Raw genomic sequence first — 11859 nt, 5'->3', positions numbered from 1 at the left:
GCAAGTCATCCAGGACGGATGAGGCAGGATGGGATGGAGAGATGCAGCTACTGAACAGCAGGACTCAAGGAAGAGAGAAAGTGAGAAGCAAAAAGCTCTGTCCCTCACCCCAGTGGACACTCAGAGGGCTGTGTGGGAGACACCCCAGCCACATTTGCAGGTAAATTTCACTGCACAAGGTAGGTGGAATTTGACTTTCAGATTACAGCTGTGGGGAATTTCAGTGAACTCCTTTAGGAAAGCAGTGATTGAGGAAGGTGTAACACAATATGGCGCCACCCTGGAGGTAGTTAGAAATGTCTAAAGAAGCAGTCTAGGAAGTGGCTCTCCGAACTCTGCCTCTTCTGGAGGGGTAGAATGCAGCCAGGTGGTCCTAGGTCCCAGGCAAAGGGTAGAAATCAAGGCCACAGGCCAGGTGTGGTGGCTCACACCTGTAATCCCAGCACTTTGGGAGGCTGAGGCAGGTGGATCACCTGAGGTCGGGAGTTTGACACCAGCCTGACCAACATGGAGAAACCCTGTCTCTACTAAAAATACAAAATTAGCCAGGCATGGTGTCACGTGCCTGTAATCTCAGCTACTTGGGAGGCTGAAGCAGGAGAATCACTTGAACCTGGGAGGCAGAGGTTGTGATGAGCCAAGATCATGCCATTGTACTCCAGCCTGGGCAAAAAGAGCAAAACTCTGTCTCAAAGAAAAAAAAAAAAGAGAAATCAAGAACACAGAGGTAGGATCTGCAGCACCAGCCTTGTGCAGGGACCACTCACTTCATCAATACCCCTCTCCATCCCCAACCATCACCAACACCACCAGGGATCCCCAGGGACCAGGCCCCACCAGCCCTGTCCCATCGTGTGTGGGGAAGGTGTGTGGGAAGAATGCAAAGAACTCCACACCGACCTTGAACTCCTCTTCCCACCACCATGAAGTCTGTAAATGTCTCTCTGCACCAGGAAGAGAGACATTTGGCTAGCAGAAGAGGGAATAGGGAGAAAACGCTGAGTATTTTACTGAAAGGAGGGTTGCTTGAACATGCAGAAATGGAGAAACCTATAGTGGGCAAGTTAAAGATTTCTTTTCTTTCGTTTCTTTTTGTTTTGTTTTGTTTCTTTCTTTTTGTTTTGTTTTTGTTGTTCATTCATTTATTGCCTGTCAACAGCAGGAAGTATCTCATTAGCTCTAGATGAGAAGAGTACAAGAAAAATTAAGAAAGACGCAGGTTTTACTGATCTTGTGTGAGTCATAGTGTGTGATTTTCAATTCTACCACATATATGTCTGCACAAGCTTGTCTGGCCAGCTTTGTACTTTCAATTCCACTTGTGAGACTTTTCTTTGAGACTCACTGTGTGCTTTGCTTTGGCCAGGAGTTGAGAATCATAAAATCACCAAATTCTGTATTATCTATTGTAGCATAATAAATTACTCCAAAATATATCTTCTAAAAACAATATACTTGTTTTATCTCATAGTGTTTCTGTGGGCCAGGCGTTGGTAAACAGAGTAGTTCCAGCTCAGGGTCTGTCGTGAGATTGCAGTTGAGATGACAGCCAAGGCTGCAGTTATCTGAAGGCTCGACTGGGGCTGGAGGCTCTGACTCCAAGACAGGCCTGCCAGGTTGTTCTTCCTATTGGCAAGAGGCCCCTGTTTCTCACCACATGGATCTCTCCACAGGACTGCTTGAATGTCCTCACGGCATGGCAGGTGTCTTCTTCCAGAATAAGTCATCTGAAAGAGCAAGGCAGAAGCCTCAGTGTCTTTTATGACAACTTAGCATTGAAAGCCACACCTCGGGGCCAGGTGTGGTGGTTCACACCTTTAGTCCCAGCACTTTGGGAGGCTGAGGCAGGCGGATCACCTGAGGTCAGGAGTTTGAAACCAGCCTGGTCAGCATGGGGAAACCCCATCTCTACTAAAAATACAAAAATTGGCCAGGCACGGTGCCTCACATCTGTAATCCCAGCACTCTGGGAGGCCAAGGTGGGTGGATCACCTGAGGTCAGGAGTCCTAGACCAGCTTGTCCAACATGGTGAAACCCCACCTCTACTAAAAATACAAAAATCAGCTGGGCGTGGTGGCACATGCCTGTAATCACATCTACTCAGAAGGCTGAGGTAGGAGAACAGCTTGAACCCGGGAGGCGGAGGTTGCAGTGAGCTGAGATTGTGTCACCGCACTCCAGTCTGGGTGGCAAGAGTGAAACTCCTTCTCAAAAAAAAAAAAAAAAAAATACAAAAATTAGCTGGGCATGGTGGTGCACACCTGTAGTCCCAACTACTCGGGAGGCTGAGGCAGGAGAATCACTTCACCCCAGGATGTGGAGGTTGCAGTGAGCTGAGATTGTGCCACTGTACTCCAGCCTGGGTGACAGAGCGAGACTCCGTCTCAGAAAAACAAAAACAAAAAACAAAAAGCCACACCTTCCCATGTGGTCCAGGCTCTCCAAAAGCTTATGGAGATGTAAGCAAGGTAGATGTAAAGTCCCTAGTGCAAAACAAGATGTCTGAGGTCCAGGCAAAGTGATGTGGGCTTTCTGAGGACAGAGTGAGCCACCCCAGTCAGGCAGCCAGGGAGGCTTCTGAGAGTGGGCAGAAGAGCCCCCGCCCCCTGTCCTGCCCTGAGTGGCTCTTCCCTGGAGAAGGAGGCTTGGTACCTGTAAACTGGTCAGATGGGGAAGCCTTTGGGGGCCTGGCCAAGTGAGGGGGCTGGTTTCTGTCTGCTGGGTGACAGGGGAGTGTGGCGTGGCTACAGAAAGGCTGCTAGGGAGATCCCAGAGGGAAGGCAAGGTAGGGCCCTGGAGGGACTTAGAAGTGAGCAGAAAGGGAGAGACAGGGCTCAGAGAGGGAGAGGGAAGGCAAGAAATTGAGGGCCGGACCAGTCTTCTACTTGGTCAGCATGCCATTTTTCTGGGCTGTCATCCCTGACCACAGATTCATTCATTCATTCCTGTATGCCTGTCAGGTGCTGGGGTTACAGAGACAAAGGCCAGGTCCCTGTCCTCAGAGGTCACAGTTGAGTAAGGGATGATACCCAGTACAGGGGTGACATCTGTGAAGTGTGATGGGTGCATGGGGAGCATACATTGCTGGGAGAGGGCTGGGCTGGTCAGAAGGTGAGGCCTGGGCTGCTTCTCGCAGAGGTATGACAGGCACGAGGTATCCCTGGTATGAGGTATCAGCAGGCACACGTGGGAGAATGCTGAGAGATGGAGCTGGAATGGCCAGAAGAGGTGTGGCTCTGCTAGTTGGGTGGGGTGGTTTGGATTTCTTCCAGAAGACAACAGAGAGATTATGCAGGAATTTAAGCAGTGGTGTGTAGGGATCAGCTCCACGGTTTAGAAAGATTAGCTGGGCAGTAGAGAGAAGGTTCTAGAAAGGGTGAGTCCAGGAAGATACAGCAGTAACCCAGGCTATGCATGCAGAGAAGTAGGGATAGGGAGAGGTGAACAAGTTCCAGAAGTCTTTGGAAGGCCTGGCAGCCCCTAGTCATGCCTACAGACTGAACCCAGCCCAGCTCATCTCAGCTAAAGCATCTAATTCAAGTCCTACATGGAGCCCAGGCCTCTGCTTTGAAAAATCTCTTGACCCCAGCAGTTCAGCTTGGGACTGGCCCAGCGAATCCCAACCCCAGTCTGCCGTCCTCATCCCAGAGGGATGCTCAGCCTACTGACCTTGGCCTTTCTCTGGGGGACGGTGAGGCCTTGTGAGGGGGGAAGCCCTGGGGCAGAACTGGCAGTCGTGGTGAAGCCCCCCAGGACGCTGTGGCCACGGGGTGGCTGGAGGAGAGGAGGCAGGGGTCTGGGGGAGTGAGCTGGTAGGGACCCGGGCAGCACACTGGCCACCTGAGAGGTGTGATGGGGGAGGACAACAGGCGGTGATTCCTGGGGTGGGAGTTACCCCCTCCCCCAATTCTCAAACCCCCCCCCCCCCCCCCGCGACAGGAGTGAGCTGCGCTGCCCACTCCCCGCAGCAGGTGGCGCCGTCTTGCTGGGATTGGACTCGGGGCCTGTGCGGGCCTGGGAAGCGCTCTGTGGAGAGGGACGCGACTGGAGCGGCTGGGGGGCACCCGTCCTGCGCCTGGGACCCTTACGGGGCCTCCCTGCTCCAGTCACTCCCGCCCGCTTGCCAGCCTGTCCCCAGTTCTCCTGCGTCTCCACTCTGTCCCTGTTGCCCTTCCTGTCTTCCCCCAGCCCTCCATTCCTGCTTTCTGCTGGGGTCCCGGACAGGGTCTGGTGAGCTGGTTCACTCCAAAGCATCCGCACCGGATAAGGGAACTCTCAGCCCAGCCCAGCGGGGCGTTTGGCCATGGCTTGGCACCGTGGGGGGCCTCTCTAAGCAGCTCTGACTCCCAGGGTTTGCCTACATTCTATGCCCTCAGGAGGTGCTCAGTGCCCTGAGCTGGGGCATAGGGTGGAGGGGTTCCTAGGAACATATATATGAGAAGGTGTCTCACTCTGTCACCCAGGCTGGAGTGTAGTGGCGCGATCACGGCTCACTGCAGCCTTCACCTCCCAGGCCCAAGCGATTCTCCCACCCTGTCTCTACAAAAAATACAAAATTACAAAACATACAAAAAAAAAAACCTCACAAAAATTAGCCGGCCATAGTGGTGCATGCCTGTAGTCCCAGCTACTCCGGAGGCTGAGGTGGGAGGATCACTTGCGCCCAGGAGGTGGAGGTTGCAGTGAGCCGAGATTGCCCCATTGCACTCCAGCCTGGGTGACAGAGTGAGACCTTGTATCAAAAAAAAAAAAAAAAAAAAAAAGCGGTAACTCAGGCTATGCATGCAGAGAAGTACGGACAGGAAGAGGTGAACAAGTTCCAGAAGTCTTTGGAAGGCCTGGCAGGAAAAGAAAAAAATGGAAGAAAGGAAGGACAGAGGGAAGGAGAGAAGGAAGGAAGGGAAGAAAGGAAAAAAGTAAAGGAAAGGAAGGAAGGAAAGAAAGAAACGGAGTCTTACCATGTTGCCCAGGCTGGTCTCGAACTCCTAGGCTCAAACGATCCTCTTGCCTCAGACTCCCAGAGTGTTAGGATTACAGGCATAAGCCATGAGCCCAGCTCCTAGGAATCTTTGCTATGGCAAGGGGGCTTACTAATGAATGACAGAATAAATTACAACAGCTCTTGGGGAACATGCCTATCACCTCTCAATCTCCCATCTTGCATCAAGAAGGAAACCTGAGGGGCCCAGGGGACTCCCACTGGGCCTCCCGGCCCTGCTGGTTCCCCTTCTCTCCCCACTTCTTCCTTTCTTGTTCTTGGGGCTGGGTTCCACACTTGTCACAAAGGAGGGGAGTGTCCCCCTTGCCAGTGGACAGATCTGTGTGGGCTGGTGATGGCAGAGCTGGCCTAGGTAGGGCACTGAGTTGGGGGTGGCTGGTGGGGGTTGTGAGGCATGGAAACAGAGGATGTCCACCGCAGGACCCTCTCTGAAGGAGCAGGTGAGGGCTGGAGGGCTCAGGAGGGAAACTTCCGTCGTTTCTAGGGTGGAGTCTTATGGGCATAGGGAAGGAAAGGGTCTGGCTGGTGTGAGTGGTGGCTGATCCAGAGAGGCTGTCACCCAGCCCAGGACCCGTGGCTCCCAGCCTGCCCTTCTCCCCAGGTCCTGCACTCCCTAAGGACAGCTGCCATCATTTGTAGAATCTAAACTGGTGTCATTGTTTGATAAGAATGAGGATATTTATGAGACAACAAAGCAGAATATTTTAGAGAAGGGCTGTTTGGTAGCACAGAGGTGTCTGTTCCCCTGGGACACCTGAACTCCGATACTACCTGCCCCCAAGTTGTCACTCATTTCCTCCCCTCAGCTGGGGTGGGTGGGAGGTTTTGTGGGTCCCTACATCTCAGTTCGATTTCAGCCTGAAATAAAAAGCCAACTTGTCACCCTTAGTCTTCCTAGGGATGGGATGCCTTCCCTGGAATGAGCTTCTGGTTCTGCTTGAACTTTTAGGTGGTCAGTGTAGCATAGATGGTAGTGAGTTTATGTTGACTGTGAACTTTTGTTTCAACGCACACCTGGGCAGGGACAGGTGGGTTGATGCCGAGAAGGCTGAGAGGGAGGAAGTGTGAGCCAAGGGAAAAGATGAACATGTGTCTGAGAAGGGAGGACCAGGGCAGCCAGGCAAGAAGAGGCCGTCACTGGCAGCTGCTCTGTCACTGCTGGGGAAAGAATGCCGAGGGCGCTCTGGCAGTGAGTGTGGGGCTGCCACAGGGAGGAAGGGCTGGGAGGCTGTGGGGAATGCACTTAAGGCTGGATCAGGAGGCAGTCAGAAACGTCTTTGTCTGCTCCAAAACCTGGGGGCATGCTGGTGGGGGTGGGGCGGGGGTGGGGAAAGGAAGGGATAATGATGAGTTCTCAGACATCTTGGGCAGCCAGTTGGAGGGAAGCTGGGCTGGCAAGGCTGACTTTGGGAACTGCTTTGTATCTGGAATTTTCTGACCAGTGTAGAAGTTGCCTCCTGAGTTGCTGTTCTGCAAGAATGTATTATATCACTTCTTGCCTAATTTGTGGCTGAGGGTGGCATTGCTGATAAACCTACTAACATGGCCCCTTAAGCATGGTAGGGGTAGGGAGTTGAGGCTCCCAGCCCACAAGGAGCTTCCCATGCAGCTGGGGAGGCAGCACAAGTGCTCAATGAGATGCGAAGCTGCAGAGGAGGGTCCATGTGGGAGGTGCCAAGAGGACTGGATCAGGGCGGGCTCAAGGTGGACTTCTTGGAAGAGGAAGGAGCTTCTCAGATGGAGAAAAAGGACAGGTTTCCAAGATTATGAGAATACTGTAAGCAAAGGCACCAAGAAGGAGTGGAAAGTTTGGGGGATGGGGAGAGCTGGAAGGACACTAAGAGCTTAGCATACGGAAAACACTCGAAGGAAGGAAGGAAGGAAGGGTAGGAGAGTGGGAAGAAGGAAGAGGGAGCTGAGAGTTGCTCTCAAAGGGATGGGGGCAGGTCTCTGGTGTGACCACCCCCCATGAGCCAAGTTACAAAAGCACCCTAGCTTGAGGAGCCCCACAGTGAACCCTCAGCTCACCAGCCTCTGTCTTAGGCTTACTCACAAACATGAAGCTGGGGCTAAGACACAGGCATGTGACTGCCCGTCCACCCTTATTTGTCCTCCTCCAGGGCCTAGTGTCATCAGTGCCTTGCTGGGTAGCAGCTGCTCCAATTGCCTGATGGAGATAGGGCTGTTTGTCACTCTGGGGTGACTGAGGGGCCAGTAACCCTCCACCAAGATGGCAGCACAGCCAGACAGGAGGGCTTTTGTCTCATCTTGACCCTCCTGGGAGGCCTGGCCATGGCCCGAGTTTGCTCAGTGTTAATTATTGACCAGGTACCCAGGGACAGGGCCCCGCTGTCCAGCTGGATGGAGGGCATGTGGGGCTGGGGCCTGGGCCTCCCAGGGCATCAGGTGGGGCTCACCTGGGGCCAGGGGAGTGGAGGGCGCCGGCCTTGAGTAAGGATCAAGGAGCCCCAAATGCCTCCCCCACTGCTCCCCAAGCCCAGGATTAAATGTGGTAGAAAGTGCCCAGGCCAGAGTGGCTAGAGATACTGCACGGAGAACGTCCTCATTCTTACCCTCAGAAGGACAGGGAGGAGGGGGAGAAACACCTTTACCCCAAAAAGGAAGGAGATGGAGGACAGAGAGAAGACCCACAGAATGAAGACGTGAGGGTCCCTGAGCTGTGTGGAGCTGCATGCTTAGACCCAGAGGCCCCATCTGGAGCAGCACATGGCCACAGACACCCTCCTCAGGCCCTCTGATGGAAAATGCCAGCCCAAGAGGGTGTTAGGAGAGCTGATTCATTCTAGGCCAGAGGGAAGAGGGATGAGAGACCCCCCATCCCTGGCGGGACCATGACCACCTCTGGTTTCTGGCCCTGTGTGAATATGGCCTTGTCTACCCCATCAGGGAGGCCTCAGCCAAGAGCAAGGAGGAAGGTCCACGAAGGGATGTGTATCAAGAGGCAGGAGGAGAGGAGAGAGAGTGAGTGATGCTGTTTAGAGCAGGACCAGCTCTAGTGCTTGTTATGTGCGTGCGTGATCTTGTTTGATCATCCTAAACAGTGATGAGAGCAGGGTGCTATTACTATGGCCATTTCATAAACGAGGAAACTGAGGCATAAATCATGCCACTTGTCCAAGTTCTGGAGCTGGGAAACAGCAGAGCAGAGGCAATCTGACTCCTGACCTGGGTCCGATATAACTCTGTTATCTGCAGGGAGCAGGGCGGAGGGGCAGTGCAGGAAGGGGAAGGGGCTCCATGCAGCTGCGGGTTGCAGAGAAGAGGCCCAGTGAGCCCAGGCCTCTGGCTCAGGGCATGCCTTTGAGGTGGAGGAGGGGTGGGAATCTGGCTTCTTCTCAATAGGGAAGGAGAATGTATGTGCTGGCCTCTGGGTGTCAGGCAAGTGTGTCTCAGGCTGGCTTGCTCCCACAGCCCCCACCTCCTCTTCCCCTGGGGCTTTACCTGTAAGAAGTCAATATTGATGTTTTATGACCCAGGATAAACACACATTTTTTTCCTCCCATGGAGGGTTTATCTGGTCTAGAGGGTTAATCAGTGACCACTTGGAGGTGGGGGAAGCCTCTGAGAAGAAAGCAGCTATTCAATTCCAGCGCTTTACCCAGCCTCTCCCCTTCCCTCCTCCCCATTACCACCTCCCCTCCCACCTTCCAGTGGGGACTGACCTGGCCCTGCAAGTGGGTGGGGGCAGGACATTTGGGAATCTGAGGCTGGAGTCCATGTGGGTGTGTTCCGGGGACTGTTAAGTAGGATGCGTCCAAGGAGAGCGTCCCTAGAGCCGTGTCTGCCCTGAGCACAGTGTTGACAGGGCAGGTGGGCCCTGCATGTGGCTGTCGTGGGCCCAGCCTGGTTAGGAGTGGGAAAGAGAGAAAATAAGTCTCATGTCACAGAGCACTCAGAGATGACACAAGATAATGAGGGTTGCTCCTCTTGAGAGCAGGGGCGTTGGAGTACAGCATGGGGCCCTCCCCTGCCTCTTACGTGCTGTATGGCCTTGGACAGGTGGCTTCACGTCTCTGGGCCTCAGGTGCCTCCCATCTCCTCTACGGTGGTTTTGAGAATCAAATGAAATCCTGTACTTGCAGAGGGGAGAACACAAATGGACTGTTGTCTCCTCTGCCTTCGTTGGGAAGAGCATCGTTCATCTCAGGGCTTGTAGCCTTCTGCCTACAGAAACACAGTGATGGGTCGAGGGTTTAGAAAACTGAGGGCTCCTGAATATGTACGTCTGAGATGAAGCAAGAGCTGAACAGTTCTGCATGGTAAAGCGAAAGGAATGCTGATGCTGTGAGGGCCGCTCAGGGGCGCCGTCAAGGCACAAGAAACGGATGAGAACAGAGAGATACCTGGCATCAGGAGAGAGAGGGAGGCCTAAAGAATGTGGTGTGGGGAAGAGTAAGGACTGGCCAAGAAGCACTGCCAGTGAGAGATTCCCTGTGGTGGGGAGTGACCAACACGTTTTGAAGATGTGATATGTGTTCTTGAAGTTGTTTTTGACCTTGTGCAGTAATCACCCTCCATTCCTCCCGAACTAGACCGAACGTTGGCCACACACAAGAGCCTTGGGTGTGTGGTTCATTGGAAGGGATGAAAGAGAGATGGGCATCAGCTTAGAGAGAGGTGGTTCAGAGAGGCAACAGTAGGCACAGGCTGAGAGCCACAACAAGGAGCAAAGTGACCTTGGAGAGCCCATTGAATTGAAACGCTCACCCCAAAGAACCCTCAGGGATGTTGGAAAATGGAAGGTGATTCCACAAAACCAGAGAAGTTGAAGACATGAAGGCTAGAGGCACCTTAGTTAAATAGCTAAAGGGTGCTTTAGACACAAGTTGCACTATAAATGCCCGTTATGATGGAACTGAGTCATAATCTGAGAAAATGGAACTTGAACATATGTGGTCACTTACGCTTCTGGGCACTTGGCTGGGCCTGTAAAGATGGTAAGATGTGGTCTTTGCCCCTCAAAGAGTTCTTTCAAGAGGAGACAGACTGTAGCAGGCATGACTGATTATCTCCCTACACCCCTTTTTCTCATTTGCTAGAATCTCCATGTTTTTAGCTGGGCACATGGCAGCCCAGAATAAGGACTACATTTCATGGTCTCCCTTGCAACTAAGAGGAGTCCTATGACCATGTTTTAGCCAGAGGGAGGTTGTCTTAGTCTGTTCCAGTTGCTATAACAAAACACCTAAGTCTGGGTAATTTATAAATAATAGAAATGTATGTAATTTCTCACAGTTCTGGAGGCCGGGAAGTCCCACTGGCAGATGCAGTGTCTGGTAAGGGCTGCTCTCTGCTTTATTTATTTATTTATTTTTTGAGATGGAGTCTCACTCTGTCCCCCAGGCTGGAGTGCAGTGGCACGATCTTGGCTCACTGCAACCTCGCCTCCCAGGTTCGAGTGATTCTCTTGCCTCAGCCTCTCAAGTAGCTGGATTACAGGCACCCACCACTACGCCTGGCTAATTTTGGTATTTTTAGTAGAGATGGGGCTTCACCATGTTGGCCACGCTGGTCTGGAACTCCTGACCTCAAGTGATCCACCTGCCTTGGCCTCCCAGAGTTCTGGGATTACAGGCGTGAGCCACTGTGCCCAGCCACTCTCTACTCTTAAGATGGCACCTTCTTGCTGTGTCCTCAGACAGTGGAAGGGCAAAAGAAAGGGACTAGGGTACTCCCTTCAACCTCTTTTGTAAGGTCACTGTATTAGTCCATTTGTGTTGCTATAAAGGAATACCTGAAGCTGTGTAATTTATAAAGAGGTTTATTTGGCTCACAGTTCTGCAGGCTGTACAGGCATGGCACCAGCATCTGTTCAGCTTTTAGCGAAGCCTCAGATAGCTTACAGTCAGAAAGCTTACAGGAAGGAAAAGGGGGAGCCAGTGTGTCCCATGACAAGACAGGGAGCAAGAGAGAGAGAGGAGGACATGCTAGGCTTCTTTAAACAATCAGCTCTCACATGAACTTAACAGAGCAAGAACTTACTCATTACCATAGGGAGGGTATCAAGCCATTCATGAGGGATCTGCCCCCATGACTCAAACACCTCTTATTAGGCCCACCTCAACATTGGAGGTCTCATTTCAACATGAGATTTGGAGGAAACAAAATATCCATACCATGTCAGTCACTAATCCCATTCATGAGGGCTCTGCCCTTATGACTTAATCACCGCCCAAAGGCTTCACATTTTAATACAATCACACTGGCAATTAAGTTTCAACACATTAATTTGGGGGGACACATTCAGACCATGGCAGAGGTGAACAGAAGGAACATATACAACTTCTAAATTGCACATTGCCCTGCATCTTCCGCCATTCCTGTTCACTGGAATGAGATTTTGGGGGCAAATCATGTTGGATCCTGTGGCTGAGGTCAACATTCTGGATGGTGGAGGCTCAAGACAAAAGAAGCTCAGAACCCTGGTGACTTTGTACAGCAGAACCATCACACCAGCTCAGCTCTCTCATGGCAGAGAAATAAAATTCTCTCTTGTTTAAGCTGCTGTCATGTGTGGTCTTCTAGTTATAGCTGCCAAAATCTATTCCATAACTAATTCAGTATATCTGAAAGGAGAGTACTGTCATAAAAGAGTCTCAAAGACATGACACTGGCTTCATAGTGTACAGGAAAAATAAAATTCTAAGGCCCCTCAACCAGCTGAGTGGAACCCTCCTCTCAGCCAAGGGCATTCCAAAGCTCACCTGAAAATCTGGTTCAGGCCATGAGGGGAAGGAGAAGCCAGATGTGTCTCATTAACCTCCTCTCTTTTGGAATTACTGCTAGAACAGACTCTTCAAGTTTGATAAGAAACATTTACAATCTATTCTCTCTGAAG

General features: G+C 52.0%; 1 long non-coding RNA gene across 1 annotated transcript; it reads right to left on the bottom strand.

Annotated features, from left to right (window-relative positions):
* Positions 1 to 1434: 1434 nt before the first annotated feature.
* LOC134732339 (uncharacterized) lies at positions 1435 to 5169 on the bottom strand. The gene is made up of 2 exons (XR_010115382.1): positions 4960 to 5169; positions 1435 to 1727 (listed from the first exon to the last, which is right to left on the bottom strand). It is a non-coding gene; the product is annotated as an uncharacterized lncRNA (long non-coding RNA).
* Positions 5170 to 11859: the final 6690 nt, after the last annotated feature.

This window comes from Symphalangus syndactylus, chromosome 14, assembly GCF_028878055.3.
Source record: "Symphalangus syndactylus isolate Jambi chromosome 14, NHGRI_mSymSyn1-v2.1_pri, whole genome shotgun sequence".
NCBI lineage: Eukaryota > Metazoa > Chordata > Mammalia > Primates > Hylobatidae > Symphalangus > Symphalangus syndactylus.
This window is presented reverse-complemented; position numbering and strand designations above follow the sequence as displayed.